Here is a 23,588-nt window from a genome sequence, read left to right as displayed (position 1 = left end):
TATCTGTATAAGCATGGAAATAACTACACTGCTATTTGAATAAACAAGGAAATATCTACACCGTTATCTGTATAAACATGGAAATAACTACACCGCTATTTGTATAAAAAAGGAAATATCTACACCGCCATATGTTTAAACATGGAAATATATACACACTCATCTGTTTATACATGGAAATATCTACAGCGCTATCTGTATAAACATGCTAATAACTACACCGCTATCTTTATAAATGTGGAAATATTTGAACGGCTATCCCTATAAACATGGTAATTTCAACACCGCGATCTGTATAAACATGGAAATATCTTCACCGTGATCTGTATAAACATGGAAATATCTACACCGCCATCTCTATAAACATTGAAATATCTACACCCCTATCTGTATAAACATGGAAATATCCACACCGCTATCTCCATAAACATGGAAAAATCAACACCGCTATGTCTATGAACATGGAAATAACTACACCGCCATTTCTATAAACATGGAAATATCTACACCGCGATCAGTATAAACGTGGAAATATCGACACCGCTATCTGTATAAACATGGAAATATCTCCACTGCTATCTCTATATACATGGAAATATCTACACCACTATCTATATAAACATGGAAATATCTATACCGCTGTCTGTGGAAACATGGAAATATCTACACCGCCATCTACATATCCATGGAAATACTGTGCCACCATCTGTATAAACATGGAAATATCTACACGGTCATCTGTGTATAGATGGAAATATCAACAACGCCATCTGTACAAACATGGAAATATCTGCACCGCTATCTGTATAAACATGGAAATATCTACACTGCTATCTCTATAAACATGGAAATATCTACACCGCCATCTGTATAAACATGGAAATACCTATTCTGTCATTTGTGTAAACATGGAAATATCTACACCACCAACTGTATAAACATGGAAATATCTACAATGCCATCTGTATACACATGAAAATACCTACACGGCAATCTGTGTATAGATGGAAACATCAACTCCGCCATCTGTACAAACTTGGAAATATCTACACTGCTATCTCTATAAACATGGAAATATCTACACTGTGGTCTGTATAAACATGGAAATAACTACACCGGTATCTGTATAAACATGGAAATATCTACACCACGATCTGTATAAACATGGAAATATCCACACCGCTATCTCTATAAACATGGAAAAATCAACACCGCTATCTCTATGAACATGGAAATATCTACACCGCCATCTCTATAAACATGGAAATATCTACACCGCGATCAGTATAAACGTGGAAATATCTACACCGCTATCTGTATAAACATGGAAATATCTCCACTGCTATCTCTATAAACATGGAAATATCTACACCGCCATCTGTATAAACATGGAAATATCTACACAGCCAAGTGTATATACATGGAAATATCTACACCACTATCTATATAAACATGGAAATATCTATACCGCTGTCTGTGCAAACATGGAAATATCTACACCACCATCTACATATCCATGGAAATATCTGCGCCACCATCTGTATAAACATGGAAATATCTTCACGGTCATCTGTGTATAGATGGAAATATCAACAACGCCATCTGTACAAACATGGAAATATCTGCACCGCTATCTGTATAAACATGGAAATATCTACACCGACATCTGCATATCCATGGAAATATCTACGCCGCCATCTGTATACACATGGGAATACCTACACGGCAATCTGTGTATAGATGGAAACATCAACTCCGCCATCTGTACAAACTTGGAAATATCTACACTGTTATCTCTATAAACATGGAAATATCTACACTGCGTTCTGTATAAACATGGAAATATCTACACCGGTATCTGTATAAACATGGAAATATCTACACCACGATCTGTATAAACATGGAAATAAATACAGCGCTATCTGTATAAACATGGAAATATTTGCAGCGCTATTTCTATAGACATGGAAATATCTACAAAACCATCTGTATAAACATGGAAATACCTACACAGTCATGTGTAGGAATATGGAAATATCTACACTGCCATCTGTATAAACATAGAAATATCTACAGAGCCCTCTGTATAAATATGGAGATATCTGCATAGGCATCTGTATTGACATGGAAATATCTGCACCGCTATCTGTATAAAGATGGAAATACCTACACCGCTGTCTGTATAAACATGGAAATATGTACACCGCTGTGTGTATAAACATGGAAATATCTCCACTGCTCTCTGTATAAACATGGAAATATCTCCACCGTTATCTGTATAAACATGGAAATATCTACAGCACCATCTCTATAAACATTGAAATGTCTACACTGCCATCTGTAAAAACATGGAAATATCTCCACCGCTATCTGTATAAACATGGAAATATCTACACCGCAATCTGTATAAACATGGAAATATCTACACTGCTATCTGTATAAACATGGAAATATCTACACCGCTATCTGTATATACATGGAAATATCTACACTGCCATCTGTATAAACATGGAAATAGACACATCGCTATCTGTATAAATATGGAAATATCTACACCGCCATCTGAATAAACATGGGAATATCTACATGGCTATCTGTATATATATGGATATATCTACACCGCTACCTCTATAAACATGGAAATATCTACACAGCTATCTGTACAAACATGGATATATCTACACCGCCATCTGTATACACATGGAAATATCTCCACCGCTATCTCTATAAACATGGATATATCTACACCGCCATCTGTATATACATGGAAATCTGTACACAGTCATCTGTATAAACATGGAAATAACTACACCGCTATCTTTATAAACATGGAAATATCTACACCGCTATCCGTATAAACATGGAAATATCTACACCGCTATCTGTATAAATATGGAAATATCCACACCGCTATCCCTATAAACATGGAAAAGTCTACACCGCTCTCTGTTTAAACATGGAAACATCTACATGGCTATCTGTATCAACATGTAAATATCTACAACGCTATCTGCATAAACACAGAAATATCTACACCGCTAACTGCATAGACATGGAAATATCTACATCGTTATCTGAACAAATATGGAAATATCTCAATCGCTATCTCTATGAACATGGAAATATCTCCAGTGCTATCTCTATAAACTTGGAAATATCTTCATCGCTATCTTTATAAACATGGAAATATCTACTCCACTATCTGTATAAACATGGATATATCTACACTGCCATCTGTATAAACATGGTAATAGCCACACCGCTATCTGTATAAACATGAAAATATCTACACCACCATCTGAATAAACATACAAATATCTAAACCGCTATCTGTATAAATACGGAAATATCTACATGGCTATCTCTATAAACATGGAAATATCTACACCGTCACCTCTATAAACATGAAAAGATCTACAACGCCATCTCTGTAAACATGGAAATATCTACCCCACCATCTGTGTAAACATGGAAATATTCACACCGCTGTCTGTATAAACATGGAAATAACTACACTGATATCTGTATAAAGATGGAAATATCTACTCCGTGAGCTGTATAAACTTGGAAATATCTACACCGCTGTCTGTATAAACATGGAAATACCAACACTGCTGTCTGTATAAAGATGGAAATATCTACACCGCTATCTGTATAAACATGGAAATATCTACACCGCCATGTATATAAACATGGAAATATCAACATTGTCATCTGTATAAACATGGAAATATATACACAGCCATCTCTAAATACATGGAAATATCTACACGGCTATCTGTATAAACATGGAAATATCTACACCGCTATCTGTATAAACATGGAAATATCTACACCGTCATCTGTATAAACATGCAAATATAACAACGCTATCTGTATAAACATGGAAATATCTACACTGTCATCTGTATAAACATGGAAATATAACACCGCTATCTGTATAAACATGGAAATATTTACACCGCTATCTCTATAAACATGGAAATATCTGCACCGATATCTGTATAAACATGGAAATATCTACACCACTATCTCTATAAACATGGAAATATCTACACCGCCATCTGTATAAACATGGAAATATCTACACATTCATCTGTATAAACATGGAAATATCTACACCTCCATCTGTATATACATGGAAATATCTACACTGTCATCTATATACACATGGAAATATCTACACAGCCATCTGTATAAACATGGAAATATCTACAACGCTAACTGTATAATCATGGAAATATCTACACCGCTATCTGTATAAACTTGGAAATACCTACACTGCTATCTGTGTAAATATGGAAATATCTCCACCGCCATCTGTGTATACATGGAAATATCTCCACCGCTATCTGTATAAACATGGAAATATCTCCAGCGCCATCTGTATAAACATGGAAATATCTATACTGCCATCTGTATAAACATGGAAATATCTACACAGCCATGTGTATATACATGGAAATTTCTACAACGCTATCTGTATAAACATGGAAATAAGTACACCGCTATCTGTATAAAAATGGTAATATCTACACCGCCATCTACATATCCATAGAAATATCTGTGCCGCCATCCGTATAAACATGGAAATATCTACACGGTCATCTGTGTATAGATGGAAAATCAACACCGCCATCTGTACAAACATGGAAATATCTGCACCAGTATCTGTATAAACATGGAAATATCTACACCGCGATCAGTATAAACGTGGAAATATCTACACCGCTATCTGTATAAACATGGAAATATCTCCACTGCTATCTCTATAAACATGGAAATATCTACACCGCCATCTGTATAAACATGGAAATATCTACACAGCCAAGTGTATATACATGGAAATATCTACACCACTATCTATATAAACATGGAAATATCTATACCGCTGTCTGTGCAAACATGGAAATATCTACACCACCATCTACATATCCATGGAAATATCTGCGCCACCATCTGTATAAACATGGAAATATCTTCACGGTCATCTGTGTATAGATGGAAATATCAACAAAGCCATCTGTACAAACATGGAAATATCTGCACCGCTATCTGTATAAACATGGAAATATCTACACCGACATCTGCATATCCATGGAAATATCTACGCCGCCATCTGTATACACATGGGAATACCTACACGGCAATCTGTGTATAGATGGAAACATCAACTCCGCCATCTGTACAAACTTGGAAATATCTACACTGTTATCTCTATAAACATGGAAATATCTACACTGCGTTCTGTATAAACATGGAAATATCTACACCGGTATCTGTATAAACATGGAAATATCTACACCACGATCTGTATAAACATGGAAATAAATACAGCGCTATCTGTATAAACATGGAAATATTTGCAGCGCTATTTCTATAGACATGGAAATATCTACAAAACCATCTGTATAAACATGGAAATACCTACACAGTCATGTGTAGGAATATGGAAATATCTACACTGCCATCTGTATAAACATAGAAATATCTACAGAGCCCTCTGTATAAATATGGAGATATCTGCATAGGCATCTGTATTGACATGGAAATATCTGCACCGCTATCTGTATAAAGATGGAAATACCTACACCGCTGTCTGTATAAACATGGAAATATGTACACCGCTGTGTGTATAAACATGGAAATATCTCCACTGCTCTCTGTATAAACATGGAAATATCTCCACCGTTATCTGTATAAACATGGAAATATCTACAGCACCATCTCTATAAACATTGAAATGTCTACACTGCCATCTGTAAAAACATGGAAATATCTACACAGTCATCTGAATAAACATGGAAATATCTACACCACCATCTGTATAAACATGGAAATACCTACAATACCATCTGTATACACATGGAAATATCTACACAGACATCTCTCTATATATGGAAATATCTACACAGCCATCTGTATAAACATGGAAATATCTACACTGCCATCTGTAGAAAGATGGAAATATCTACACTGCTATCTCTATAAATATGGAAATATCTACACCGCCATCTCTATAAACATGAAAATATATACACTGCCATCTCCATAAAGATGGAAGTATCTATTCCGCCATGTGTATAAACACGGAAATATCTACACCACAATCAGTGAAAACATGGAAATATCTACACCGCTATCTGTATAAACATGGAAATATCTACAACGCCATCTGCATTTCCATGGAAATGTCAACACCGCCATCTGTAGAAACAAGGAAATATCTACACCGCTATCTCTACAAACATGGAAATATCTGCACTGCCATCTGTAAAAACATGGAAATACCTATACAGTCATCTGTATAAACATGGAAATATCTACAATGCCATCTGTATACACATGGAAATATCTACACAGCCATCTGTATAAACATGGAAATATCTACACTGCTATCTCTATAAACATGGAAATATCTACACCGCCATCACTATAAACATGAAAATATCTACACTGCCATCTCCATAAACATGGAACTACCTACTCCACCATCTGTATAAACTTGGAAACATCTACACCGCCATAAGTGTGAATAAGGAAATATCTACAATGCCATCTGTATAAAGATATAAATATCTGCACTGCGAGCTGTATAAACATGGAAATATCTACCTGGCTATCTGTATAAATGTCGAAATACCAACACCGCTATCGATATAAACATGGAAGTATCTACACTGCGGTCTGTATAAACATGGAAATATCTACACCGGTATCTGCATAAACATGGAAATATCTCCACTGCTATCTATATATACATGGAAATATCTAAAACGCCATCTGTATAAACATGGAAATATCTACACAGCCATGTGTATATACATGGAAATATCTACACCGCTATCTATATAAACCAGGAAATATCTACACCCCTATCTGTATAAACATGGAAATATCTATACCGCCATCTACATATCCATGGAAATATCTGCGCCGCCATCTGTATAAACATGGAAATATCTAAACGGTAATCTGTGTATAGATGGAAATATCAACACCGCCATCTCTACAAATATGGAAATATCTACACCGCTATCTGTATAAACATGGAAATATCTACACTGCTATCTCTATAAACATGGAAATATCTACACCGTGATCTGTATAAACATGGAAATATTTACACCGCTATCTGTATAAACATGGAAATTTCTACTCCGTTATCTGTATAAATATGGAAATGTCTACACCGCTATCTCTATGAACATGGAAATATCTACACCGCCAACTGTATATACATGAAAATACCTATACAGTCATGTGTGTAAACATGGAAATATCTACACCAACATCTGTATAAACATGGAAATATCTACACAGCCATGTGTATATACATGGAAATATCTACACCGCTATCTATATAAACCTGGAAATAACTACACAGCTATCTGTATAAACATGGAAATATCTACACCGCCACCTAAATATCCATGGAAATATCTGCGCCGCCATCTGTATAAACATGGAAATATCTACACGGTCATCTGTGTAAAGATGGAAATATCAACACCGCCATGTGTACAAATATGGAAATATCTGCACCGCTATTTGTATAAACATGGAAATATCTACACCGCGGTCTGTATAAGCATGGAAATATCTACACCGTTATCTGTATAAACATGGAAATATCTACACTGCTATCTCTATAAACATGGAAATATCTACACCGTGATCTGTATAAACATGGAAATATTTACACCGCTATCTGTATAAACATGGAAATTTCTACTCCGTTATCTGTATAAATATGGAAATGTCTACATCGCTATCTCTATAAACATGGAAATATCTACACCGCCATCTGTATATACATGGAAATACCTATACAGTCATCTGTGTAAACATGGAAATATCTACACCACCATCTGTATAAACATGGAAATATCTACAATGCCATCTGTATACACATGGAAATACCTACACGGCAATCTGTGTATAGATGGAAACACCAACACCGCCATCTGTACAAACATGAAAATATCTACAATGCTATCTCTATTAACATGGAATTATCTACACTGCGGTCTGTATAAACATGGAAATATCTACACCAGTATCTGTATACACATGGAAATATCTACACCACGATCTGTATAAACATGGAAATATATACAGCGCTATCTGTATAAATATGGAAATATGTGCACCGCTATCTCTATATACATGGAAATATCTACAAAGCCATCTGTATAAAAATGGAAATACCTACACAGTCATGTGTAGGAACATGGAAATATCTACACTGCCATCTGCATAAACATAGAAATATCTCAACAGCCCTCTGTATAAATATGGAAATATCTGCATATGCATCTGTGTAAACATGGAAATATCTGCACCGCTATCTGTATAAACGTGGAAATACCTACACCGCTGTCTCTATAAACATGGAAATATGTACACCGCTATGTGTATAAACATGGAAATATCTCCACTGCTGTCTGTATAAACATGGAAATATCTACACGGACATCTGTGTATAGATGGAAATATCAACACCGACATCTGTACAAACATGGAAATATCTACATCGCTATCTCTATGAACATGGAAATATCTGCACTGCCATCAGTAAAAACATGGAAATAACTATACAGTCATCTGTATAAACATGGAAATATCTACAATGCCATCTGTATACACATGGAAATATCTACACAGCCATCTGTATAAACATGTAAATATCTACACTGCTATCTCTACAAACATGGAAATATCTACACCGCCATCTCTATAAACATGAAAATATCTACACTGCCATCTCCATAAACATGGAACTAACTACTTCGCCATCTGTATAAACATGGAAACATCTACACCGCCATCTGTGTGAATAAGGAAATATCTACAATGTCATCTGTATAAAGATACAAATATTTGCACTGCGAGCTGTATAAACATGTAAATATCTACATCGCTATCTGTATAAACGTGGAAATACCAACACCGCTATCGTTATAAACATGGAAATATCTACAACGCCATCTATATAAACTTGGAAATATCTACACCGCTATGTCTATAAACATGGAAATAACTACACCGCTATCTCTATAAACATGGAAATATCTACACCGCTATCTGTATAAGCATTGAAATATCTACACCGCTATATGTATAAACATGGAAATATCCACACCGTGATCTGTATAAACATGGAAATATCTACACCGCGATCTGTATAAATATGGTAATATCTTCACCACGATCTGTATAAACATGGAAATATCTACACCGCTATCTGTATAAACATGCTAATATCTACACCGCCATCTATATAAACATGGAAATATCTACACCGCCATCTGTATAAACATGGAAATATCTACAATGCCATCTGTAGAAAGATGGAAATATCTACACCGCAATCTGTATAAACTTGGAAATATCTACACCACGATCTGTATAAACATGGAAATATCTACACCGTGATCTGTATAAACATGGAAATATCTACACCGCTATCTGTATAAACATGGAAATACCTACACAGTCATGTGTAGGAACATGGAAATATGTACACTGCCATCTGTATAAACATGGAAATATCTACACAGCCCTCTGTATAAATATGGAAATATCTGCATAGGCATATCTATAAACATGTAAATATCTGCACCGCTATCTGTATAAACGTGGAAATATCTACACCGCCATCTCTATAAACATGGAAATATCTACACACCATTCCGTATAAACTTGGAAACATCCACACCGCTATCTCTATAAACATGGAAAAATCAACACCGCTATCTCTATGAACATGGAAATATCTACACCGCCATCTCTATAAACATGGAAATATCTACACCGCGATCAGTATAAACATGGAAATATCTACACCGCTATCTGTATAAACATGGAAATATCTCCACTGCTGTCTCTATAAACATCAAAATATCTACACTGCCATCTGTATAAACATGGAAATACAAAGTTATCTGTATAAACATGGAAATATCTACACTGCCATCTGTATAAACATGGAAATATCTAAACAGCCATGTGTACATACATGGGAATGTCTACACCACTCTCTATATAAACATGGAAATAACTACACCGCCGTCTACATATCCATAGAAATATCTGCGCCGCCATCTCTATAAACATGGAAATATCTACACGGTCATCTGTGTATAGATGGAACTATCAACACCGCCATCTGTACAAACATGGAAATATCTACACCGCGGTCTGTATAAACATGGAAATATCTACACCGCTATCCGTATAAACATGGAAATAACTACACCGCTATCTGTATAAATATGGAAATATCCACACAGCTATCCCTATAAACATGGAAATGTCTACACCGCTATCTGTATAAATATGGGTATATCTACACCGCTATCTCTATAAACATGGAAATATCTACCCCGCTATCTGTATAAACATGGAAATATCTACATGGCTATTTCTATAAATATGGAAATATCTACACTGCCATCTGTATAAACTTGGAAATACCTACACAGTCATCTGTGTAAACATAGAAATATCCACACCATTATCTGTATAAACACGGAAATATCTACACGGCCATCTGTATAAACATTGAAATATCCACACAGCCATCTCTATAAACATGGAAATATCTACATCGCTATCTGAAAAAACATGGAAATAGCTAAACCGCTATCTGTATAAACCTTGAATTATCTACAACGCCATCTGTAAAAATATGGAAATATCTACACAGTCATCTGTAGAAACATGGAAATAACCACACCGCCATCTGTATACACGTGGAAATATCTCCACCGCTATCTGTATAAACATGGAAATATCTACACCGCAATCTGTATAAACATGGAAATATCTACACTGCTATCTGTATAAACATGGAAATATCTACACCGCTATCTGTATATACATGGAAATATCTACACTGCCATCTGTATAAACATGGAAATAGACACATCGCTATCTGTATAAATATGGAAATATCTACACCGCCATCTGAATAAACATGGGAATATCTACATGGCTATCTGTATATATATGGATATATCTACACCGCTACCTCTATAAACATGGAAATATCTACACAGCTATCTGTACAAACATGGATATATCTACACCGCCATCTGTATACACATGGAAATATCTCCACCGCTATCTCTATAAACATGGATATATCTACACCGCCATCTGTATATACATGGAAATCTGTACACAGTCATCTGTATAAACATGGAAATAACTACACCGCTATCTTTATAAACATGGAAATATCTACACCGCTATCCGTATAAACATGGAAATATCTACACCGCTATCTGTATAAATATGGAAATATCCACACCGCTATCCCTATAAACATGGAAAAGTCTACACCGCTCTCTGTTTAAACATGGAAACATCTACATGGCTATCTGTATCAACATGTAAATATCTACAACGCTATCTGCATAAACACAGAAATATCTACACCGCTAACTGCATAGACATGGAAATATCTACATCGTTATCTGAACAAATATGGAAATATCTCAATCGCTATCTCTATGAACATGGAAATATCTCCAATGCTATCTCTATAAACTTGGAAATATCTTCATCGCTATCTTTATAAACATGGAAATATCTACTCCACTATCTGTATAAACATGGATATATCTACACTGCCATCTGTATAAACATGGTAATAGCCACACCGCTATCTGTATAAACATGAAAATATCTACACCACCATCTGAATAAACATACAAATATCTAAACCGATATCTGTATAAATACGGAAATATCTACATGGCTATCTCTATAAACATGGAAATATCTACACCGTCACCTCTATAAACATGAAAAGATCTACAACGCCATCTCCGTAAACATGGAAATATCTACCCCACCATCTGTGTAAACATGGAAATATTCACACCGCTGTCTGTATAAACATGGAAATAACTACACTGATATCTGTATAAAGATGGAAATATCTACTCCGTGAGCTGTATAAACTTGGAAATATCTACACCGCTGTCTGTATAAACATGGAAATACCAACACTGCTGTCTGTATAAAGATGGAAATATCTACACCGCTATCTGTATAAACATGGAAATATCTACACCGCCATGTATATAAACATAGAAATATCAACATTGTCATCTGTATAAACATGGAAATATATACACAGCCATCTCTAAATACATGGAAATATCTACACGGCTATCTGTATAAACATGGAAATATCTACACCGCTATCTGTATAAACATGGAAATATCTACACCGTCATCTGTATAAACATGCAAATATAACAACGCTATCTGTATAAACATGGAAATATCTACACTGTCATCTGTATAAACATGGAAATATAACACCGCTATCTGTATAAACATGGAAATATTTACACCGCTATCTCTATAAACATGGAAATATCTGCACCGATATCTGTATAAACATGGAAATATCTACACCACTATCTCTATAAACATGGAAATATCTACACCGCCATCTGTATAAACATGGAAATATCTACACATTCATCTGTATAAACATGGAAATATCTACACCTCCATCTGTATATACATGGAAATATCTACACTGTCATCTATATACACATGGAAATATCTACACAGCCATCTGTATAAACATGGAAATATCTACAACGCTAACTGTATAATCATGGAAATATCTACACCGATATCTGTATAAACTTGGAAATACCTACACTGCTATCTGTGTAAATATGGAAATATCTCCACCGCCATCTGTGTATACATGGAAATATCTCCACCGCTATCTGTATAAACATGGAAATATCTCCACCGCCATCTGTATAAACATGGAAATATCTATACTGCCATCTGTATAAACATGGAAATATCTACACAGCCATGTGTATATACATGGAAATTTCTACAACGCTATCTGTATAAACATGGAAATAAGTACACCGCTATCTGTATAAAAATGGTAATATCTACACCGCCATCTACATATCCATAGAAATATCTGTGCCGCCATCCGTATAAACATGGAAATATCTACACGGTCATCTGTGTATAGATGGAAAATCAACACCGCCATCTGTACAAACATGGAAATATCTGCACCAGTATCTGTATAAACATGGAAATATCTACACCGTGGTCTGAATAAACATGGAAATATACACACCGCTATCTGTATAAACATGGAAATATCTACACCGCTATCTCTATAAACATGGAAATATCTACACCATGATCTTTACAAACATGGAAATATTTACACCGCTATCTGTATAAACATGGAAATATCTACACAGTTATCTGTATAAATATGGAAATATCTACACCGCTATTTGTATAAACAAGGAAATATCTACACCGCCATCTGTTTAAACATGGAAATATATACACAGACATCTCTTTATACATGGAAATATCTATACCACTATCTGTATAAACATGCTAATACCTACACCGCTATCTGCATAAATGTGGAAATATTTGCACTGCTATCCCTACAAACATGGTAATATCAACACTGCGATCTGTATAAACATGGAAATATCTACACCATGATCTGTATAAACATGGAAATATCTACACCATGATCTCTATGAACATGGAAATATCTACACCGCGATCTGTATAAACATGGAAATATCTACACCGCTATCTGTATAAACATGGAAATATCTACACAGCTATCTCTATAAACATGGAAATATCTACTCCGACATCTGTATAAACATGGAAATACCCACAAAGTCATCTGTATAAACATGGAAATATCTACACAGCCATCTGTATAAACATGGAAATATCTACACAGCCATGTGTATATACATGGAAATATCTACACCGCTATCTATATAAACATGGAAATAACTACACCGCTATCTGTATAAACATGGAAATATCTACACCGCCATCTACATATCCATGGAAATATTTGCGCCGCCAACTGTATAAACAAGGAAATATCTACACGGTCATCCGTGTAGAGATGGAAATAACACCGCCATCTGTACAAACATGGAAATATCTGCACCGCTATCTGTATAAACATGGAAATATCTACACCGCTATCTCTATAAACATGGAATTTTCTACACCGTCATCTGCATTAACATGGAAATATCTACACAGTCATGTGTATAAACCTGGAAATATCTACACTGTGTCTATATAAACATGGAAATATCTACAGAGAACTCTGTATAAACATGGAAATATCTGCACAGCCATGTGTATAAACATGGAAATATCTACACCGCTATCTGTATAAACATGGAAATATCTACCCTGCTATGTGTATTAACGTGGAAATATCTCCATTGCTATCTGTATAAACATGGACATATCTCCACCGCAATCTGTATAAACATGAAAATATCCACACCGCTATCTCTATAAACATGGAAATATCTACAATGCCATCTCTACAAACATGGAAATATCTACACAGTTATCTGTAGAAACATGGAAATATCTACACCGCTATCTCCATAAACATGGAAATACCTACACTGCCATTTGTAGAAAGATGGAAATATCTACACCGCAATCTGTATAAACTTGAAAATATCTACACTGATATCTGTAAAACACGGAAATATCTACACCGCTATCTGTATAAACATGGAAATATCTACACCGCTATCTGTATAAATATGAAATATCTAAACCGCTTTCTCTATACAAATGGAAATATCTACACTGCTATCTGTATAAACATGGAAATATACTCACTGCTATCTCTATGAACATAGATATATCTACACCGCTATCTAAATAAACATGGAAATATCTACACTGCCATCTCTATAAACAAGGAATTATCTACATCGCCATCTTTATAAACATGGAAATATCTACACTGCTATCTGTGTAAACATGGTAATATCTACACTGCTATCTGTATAAACATGGAAATATCTACACTGCGATCTGTATAAACATGGAAATATCTACACCGTGATCTGTATAAACATGGAAATATCTACACCGCTATCTATATAAATATGGTAATATCTACACCACCATCTATATAAACATGGAAATATCTACACCGCAATCTGTGTAAACATGGAAATATCTACACCGATATCTGTAAAAACACGGAATTATCTACACCGCTATCTGTATAAACATGGAAATATCTACACCGCTATCTGTATAAATATGAAATATCTAATCCGCTATCTCTATAAAAATGGAAATATCTACACTGCTATCTGTAGAAACATGGAAATATCCTCACAGCTATCTCTATGAACATGGATATATCTACACCGCTATCTATATAAACATGGAAATTTCTATACTGCCATCTCTATAAACATGGAATTTTCTACACCGCCATCTGTATAAACATGGAAATATCTACACGGCTATCTGAATAAACATGGATATATCTACACCGCAATCTGTATAAACATGGAAATATCTACACCGCCATCTGTATAAATATTTAAATATCTACAATGCCGTCTGTAGAAAGATGGAAATATCTACACCGCAATCTGTGTAAACATGGAAATATCTACACCAATATCTGTAAAAACATGGAAATATCTACACCGCTATCTCTATAAACATGGAAATATATACATCGCGATCTGTATAAACATGGAAATATCTAAAACGCGATCTGTATAAACATGGAAATATCTACACTGCTATCTGTATAAACATGGAAATATATACAAAGATATCTCTATAAACATGGAAATATCTACTCTGTCATCTGTATAAACATGGAAATATCTAAACTGCCATCTGTGGAAAGATGGAAATGTCTACACCACGATCTGTATAAATATGAAAATATCTACACCGCTATCTTTGTAAAGATGGAAATATCTACATCGCAATCTGTGCAAAGATGGAAATATCTACACCGCTATCTCTGTAAATATGGAAATATCTACGCCACTATCTGTATAAACATGGAAATATCTACATCGCTATCTGTATAAACATGGATATATCTACACAGTTATCTGTATAAACATGGAAATATCTACACCGCTATCTGTATAAATATGGAAATATCTACACAGCCATTTGTGTAAACATACAAATATCTACAGAGTCATCTGTATACACATGGAAATATCTACACAGCCATCTGTATAAACATGGATGTATCTACACAACTATCTCTATAAACAAGGAAATACCTACAGCGCTATCTCTATAAACATGGAAATATCAACACCACAATCTCTACAAACATGGAAATACCTACACCGCCATCTATATAAACTTGAAAATATCTACACCGCCATCTCCATAAACATGGAACTATCTACACCGCCATCTCTATAAACATGGAAATATCTACACTGCTATCTGTATAAAGATGGAAATATCTACAGCGCTATCTCTATAAACATGGAAATATCTGCACCGCCATCTCTATAAACATGAAAATATCTACACCGCCGTCTTCAGAAACATGGATGTATTTACACCGCCATCTGTATAAACATGGAAATATCTACACCACTGTCTGTATAAACATGGAAATATCTTCACTGCCATCTGTGTAAACATGGAAATATCTCCACCGCGATCTGTATAAACATGGAAATATCTACACTGCCATCTGTATAAAGTTGGAAATATCTACACCGCGAGCTGTATAAACATGGAAATATCTACACCGCTATCTGTATAAACATGGAAATACCAACACCGTTATCTGTATAAACATGGAAATATCTACACCGTTATCTCTAGAAACTTGAAAATACTTACACCACCATCTCTATAAGCATGGAAATATTTACACCGCTATCTCTATAAACATAGAAATAACTACACCGCCATCCCTATAAACATGGAAATATCTAAACCGCCATCTGCTTAAACATGGAAATATCTACACAGACATCTGTATAAACATGGAAATATCTACACTGCCATCTGTAAAAACTAGGAAATATCTACACTGACATCTGTAGAAAAATGGAAATGTCTACGAAGCGATCTGTATAAACCTGGGAATTTCTACACCGCTACCTGTATAAACATGCAAATATCTGCACCGCTTTCTGTATCATCATGGAAATAACTACACCGCAATCTGTATAAACATGGAAATATCTACAATGCTATCTCTGTAAACATGGAAATATCTACACAGCTATCTGTGTAAACTTGGAAATATCTACACCGCTATCTGTGTAAATTTGGCAATAATTACAACGCAATCTGTGCAAAGACGGAAATATCTACACCGCTATCTGTATAAACATGAAAATATCTACACCAATATCTGTATAATCATGGACATATCTACACCGCAATCTGTATAAACATGGAAATATCTATAATGCTATGTGTGTAAACATGGAAATATCTACACAGCTATCTGTGTAAACTTGGAAATACCTACACAGCTATCTGCGTATACATGGAAATATCTACACAGCAATCTGTGCAAAGATGCAAATAACTACACCACTATCTCTGTAAACATGGAAATATCTACACCGCTACCTGTATAAACATGGAAATAACTACACCGCTGTCTGTATAAACAAGGAAATATCTACACCGCCATCTGAAGAAACATGGTAATATCTACACCGCAATCTGTATAAACATGGAAATACCTACACTGCTATCTGTATAAATATGGAAATATCTACACCGATATTTCTATAAACATGGAAATACCTACACCGCTTTCTATATAAACATGAAAATATCTACACTGCTATCTCTATTTACATGGAAATATCTACACCTCCATCTCTATAAACCTGAAAATATCTACACCGCCATCTTCAGAAACATGGATGTATCTACACCGCTATCAGTATAAACATGGAAATATCTACACCACTATCTGTGTAAACATGGAAATATCTACACCGCTGTCTGTGTAAACATAGAAATATTTACACCGCAATCTGTGTGAGGATGGAAATATGTACACCGCCATCTGTGCAAATATGGAAATATCTACACCTCTATCTCTGTAAACATGGAAATATCTACACTGCCATCTGTATAAACATGGAAATAACTAAACCGCTATCTCTATAAACATTGAAATATCTACACCGCTATCTGTATAAACGTGGAAATATGTACACCGCAATCTGTGCAAATATGGAAATATCTACACCACTATCTCTGTAAATATGGAAATATCTACACCGCTATCTGTATAAACATGGAAATATCTACACCGCAATCAGCATAAACATGGATATATCTACACCGCTATCTGTATAAACATGGAAATATCACACCGCTATCTGTATAAACATGGAAATATCTACACCACGATCTGTATAAAGATGGATATATCTACACCGCTATCTGTATAAACATGGAAATATCTACACCGCTATCTGTGTAAACATGGATATAACTACACCGCAATCAGCATAAACATGGATATATCTACACCGCTATTTGTGTAAACATGGAAATATCTACACTGCTATCTGTATAAACATGGAAATATCTACACCGCTATCTGTATAAACGTGGAAATATGTACACTGCAATCTGTGCAAATATGGAAATATCTACACCTCTATCTCAGTAAATATGGAAATATCTACACCGCTATCTGTATAAACATGGAAATATGTACACCGCTGTCTGTATAAACATGGAAATATCTACAACACGATCCGTATAAAGATGGATATATCTACACCGCTATCTGTATAAACATGGAAACATCCACACCGCTATCTGTATAAATATGGAAATATCTACACCGCTATCTCTATAAACATGGAAATGTCTACACCGCTGTCTGTTTAAACAAGGAAATATCTTCATGGCTATCTCTCTAAACATGGAAATATCTACACCGCCATATGTATAAACATGGAAATACCTACACAATCATCTGTATAAACATAGAAATATCTACCCCACTATCTGTATAAACATGGAAATATCTACATTGCAATCTGTATAAACATGGAAATATCTACACAGCCATCTCTATAAACATGGATATACCTACATCGCTATCTGTATAAACATGGAAATATACACACCGCTATCTGTGTACAATGGAATTATTTACTCCGCCATCTGTAAAAAACATGGAAATATCTACACATTCATCTCTATAAACATGGAAATATCTACACCCCCATCTGTATAAACATGGAAATATCTACACTGCCAGTGTATACACATGGAAATATCTACACAGTCATCTGTATATACTTGGAAATATCTACACCGCCATCTCTATAAACATGAAAATACGTCCACCGCTATCTATATAAACTTGAAAATATCTCCACCGCTACCTGCATAAACATGCAAATATCTACAGCGCTATCTGTATAAACATGAAAATATCTTCAATGCTGTCTGCATAAACATGGAAATATCTACACCGCTATCTCTATAAACATGGAAATGTCAACACCGCTATCTGTATATACATGGAAATATCTACATGGCTATCACTAAAAACATGGAAATATCTTCACCGTATACAGATCAACAACGTTATCTTTATGAACATGGAAATAGCTTCACCGCGATCTCTATAAACAGGGATATGTCTAAACCGCTATCTTTACAAACATGGAAATATCTGCACTGCCGTCTGTATAAACATGGAAATACCTACACTGCCATCTGTATACACATGGAAATATCTACACAACCATCTGTATAATCATGGAAATATCTACAACGTTATCTCTATAAACATGGAGATATTTGCACCACTATCTCTATAAACATGGAAATACCTACACTGCCATTTCCATAAACATGGAACTATGTACACCGCCATCTGTATAAACATGGAAATATCTACACTGCCATCTGTATAAAGTTGTAAATATCTACATCGCGAACTGTGTAAACATGGAAATATCTACACTGCTATATATATAAACTAGGAAATACCAACACCGCTATCTGTATAAACTTGGAAATGTCTACAACGCTATCTTTGTAAACATGGAAATATCTACACTGCTATCTCTATAAACATGGAAATAACTACACCGCTATCTCTGTAAACAAGGAAATATCAACACCGCTATCTCTATAAACATGGAAATGTATACACCGCCATCTCTATAAACATGGAAAAATCTACACCGCCATCTACATAAAAAAGGAAGTGTCTACATCGCCATCTCTATAAACGTGGAAATGTCTACACCGCTATCTGTATAAACATGGAAATATCTACAACACTATCTGTGTAAACATGGAAATATCTACTCAGCTGTCTGTGTAAACATGCAAATATGTACACCGTTATCTGTGTGAAGGTGGAAATATCTACACGGCAATCTGTGCAAAGATGGAAATAACTACAACTCTATCTCTGTAAACATGGAAATAGCTACACCGCTATCTGTATAAACTTGGAAACATCTACACCGCTATCTGTATAAACATGGAAATATCTACACCGCTATCTGTATAAATATGGAAATATCTTCACCGCTATCTCTATAAACATGGAAATGTCTACACCGCTATCTGTTTAAACATGGAAATATCTATATGGCTATTTCTATAAATATGGAAATATCTACACTACCATCTGTATAAACATGGAAATATCTACACAGCCATCTGTATAAACATGGAAATACCTACATCGTTATCTGTATAAACATGGAAATAGCTAAACCGCTATCTGTATAAACATGGAAATATGTACACCGCCATCTGTAAAAATATGGAAATATCTACACAGTCATCTGTAGAAACATGGAAATATCTACACCGCCATCTGTACAAACATAGAAATATCTCCACCGCTATCTGTATAAACCTGGAAATATCTACACCGCTATCTGTATAAACATGGATATATCTACACCGATATCTGTATAAACATGGAAATATCTACACCGCTATCTGTATAAATATGGAAATATCTACACCGCTATCTCTATAAACATGGAAATCTCAACACAGCTATCTGTATAAACATGGAAATATCTACATGGCTATTTCTATAAATATGGAAATATCTACACCGCCATGTGTATAAACATGGAAATACCTTCACAGTCATCTGTATAAACATAGAAATATCCACACCAATATCTGTATAAACACAGAAATATCTACACTGCCATCAGTATGAACATGGAAATATCTACACAGCCATCTCTATAAACATGGAAATATCTACATCGCTATCTGAATAAACATGGAAATAGCTAAACCGCTATCTGTATAAACATGGAAATATCTACACCGCCATCTGTAAATATATGGAAATACCTACACAGTCATCTGTAGAAACATGGGAATATCTACACCGTCATCTGTATACACATAGAAATATCTCCACCGCTATCTGTATAAACATGGAAATATCAACACCGCAATCAGCATAAATATGGATATATCTACACCGCTATCTGTATAAACATGGAAATCTCTACACCGCTATCTGTATAAACATGGAAATATCTACACTGCTATCTGTATAAACATGGAAATATCTACACCGCTATCTATATAAACGTGGAAATATGTACACCGCAATCTGTGCAAATATGCAAATATCTACACCTCTATCTCTGTAAATATGGAAATATCTACACCGCTATCTGTATAAATATGGAAATATCTACACAGCTGTCTGTATAAACATGGAAATATCTACACCACGAACTGTATAAAGATGGATATAACTACACCGCTATCTCTATAAACATGGAAATATCTACACCGCTATCTGTATAAACATGGAAATATCTACACCGCTATCTGTATAAACATGCAAATATCTACACCGCAATCAGCATAAACATGGATATATCTACACCGCTATCTGTATAAACATGGAAATATCTACACCGCTATCTGTATAAACATGGAAATATCTACACTGCTATCTGTATAAACATGGAAATATCTACACAGCCATCTCTATAAACATGGAAATATCTACATCGCTATCTGTATAAACATGGAAATAGCTAAACGGCTATCTGTATAAACATGGAAATATCTGCACCGCTATCTGCATAAACATGCACATATCTACAGCGCTATCTGTATAAACATGGAAATAACTCCACCGCTATCTATATAAACATGGAAATATCTACACCGTAATCTCTACATACATGGAAATATCCACACGGCTATCTGCATAAACTTGGAAATATCTACACCACCATCTCTATAAAAATGGAAATATATCCACCGCTATCTGTATAAACATGGAAATATCTACACCGCTATCTTTATAAACATGGAAATATCAACACCGCAATCACGATAAACATGGAAATATCTTCAACACTATCTGTGTAAACATGGAAATATCTATACAGCTGTCTGTGTAAACATGGAAATATGTACACCGAAATCTGTGTGAGGATGGAAATATCTACACCGCAGTCTGCGCAAATATGGAAATATCTACACCTCTATCTCTGTAAACATGGAAATATCTACACCACTATCTGTATAAACAGGGAAATAACTACACCGCTATCTGTATAAACATGGAAATATCCACACCACAATCTGTATAATCATGGAAATATCTGCACTGCAATCTGTATAAACATGGAAATATCTACACCACTATCTGTATAAACACGGAAATATCTGTGCCGCTATCTGTATAAATATGGAAATATCTTCAACGCTATCTCTATAAACATGGAAATGACTTCACTGCTATCTGTATAAACATGGAAATATCTACATGGTTATCTCTAAAAACATGGAAATATCTACACCGCCTTCTGCATAAACATGGAAATACCTACACTGCCATCTGTACAAACATGGAAATAACTACACTGCTATCTCTATAAACATGGAAATATCTACACTGCCATCTGTATATACATGGAAATACTTTCACAGTCATCTGTATAAACATGGAAATATCTACACCACCATCTGTATAAACGTGGAAATATCTACACTGCCATCTGTATAAACATGGAAATATCTACACAGCCATCTCTATAAACATGGAAATTTCTTCAACGTTATCTCTATAAACATTGAAATAGCCACACTGCTATCTGCATAAACATGGAAATATCTACACTGCCATCTGTATACACATGGAAATATCTACACAGTCATCTCTATAAAGATGGAAATATCTATACCGTTATCTGTATAAACATGGAAATATCTACAACGATATCTGTATAAAGGTGGAAATATCTACACCGCAATCTGTGCAAATATGGAAATATCTACACCCCTCTCTCTGTAAACATGGAAATATCTACACCACTATCTGTATAAACTTGGAAATATCTACACCGCTATCTGTATAAACATGGAAATATCCACACCACAATCTGTATAAACATGGAAATAACTGCACCGCAATCTATATAAACATGGAAATATCTACACCACTATCTGTATAAACATGGAAATATCTGAACCGCTATCTGTATAAATATGGAAATACCTTCAACGCTATCTCTATAAACATGGAAATGACTTCACTGCTATCTGTATAAACATGGAAATATCTACATGGTTATCTCTAAAAACATATAAATATCTACACAGCCTTCTGCATAAACATGGAAATACCTACACTGACATCTGTATAAACTTGGAAATAACTACACTGCTATCTCTATAAACATGTTAATATCTACACTGCCATCTGT

The sequence above is a fragment of the Pan troglodytes genome, chromosome 21 (assembly GCF_028858775.2).
Source record: "Pan troglodytes isolate AG18354 chromosome 21, NHGRI_mPanTro3-v2.0_pri, whole genome shotgun sequence".
NCBI lineage: Eukaryota > Metazoa > Chordata > Mammalia > Primates > Hominidae > Pan > Pan troglodytes.
The sequence above is the reverse complement of the archived record's forward strand: the minus strand, read 5'-3'. Positions refer to the sequence as shown.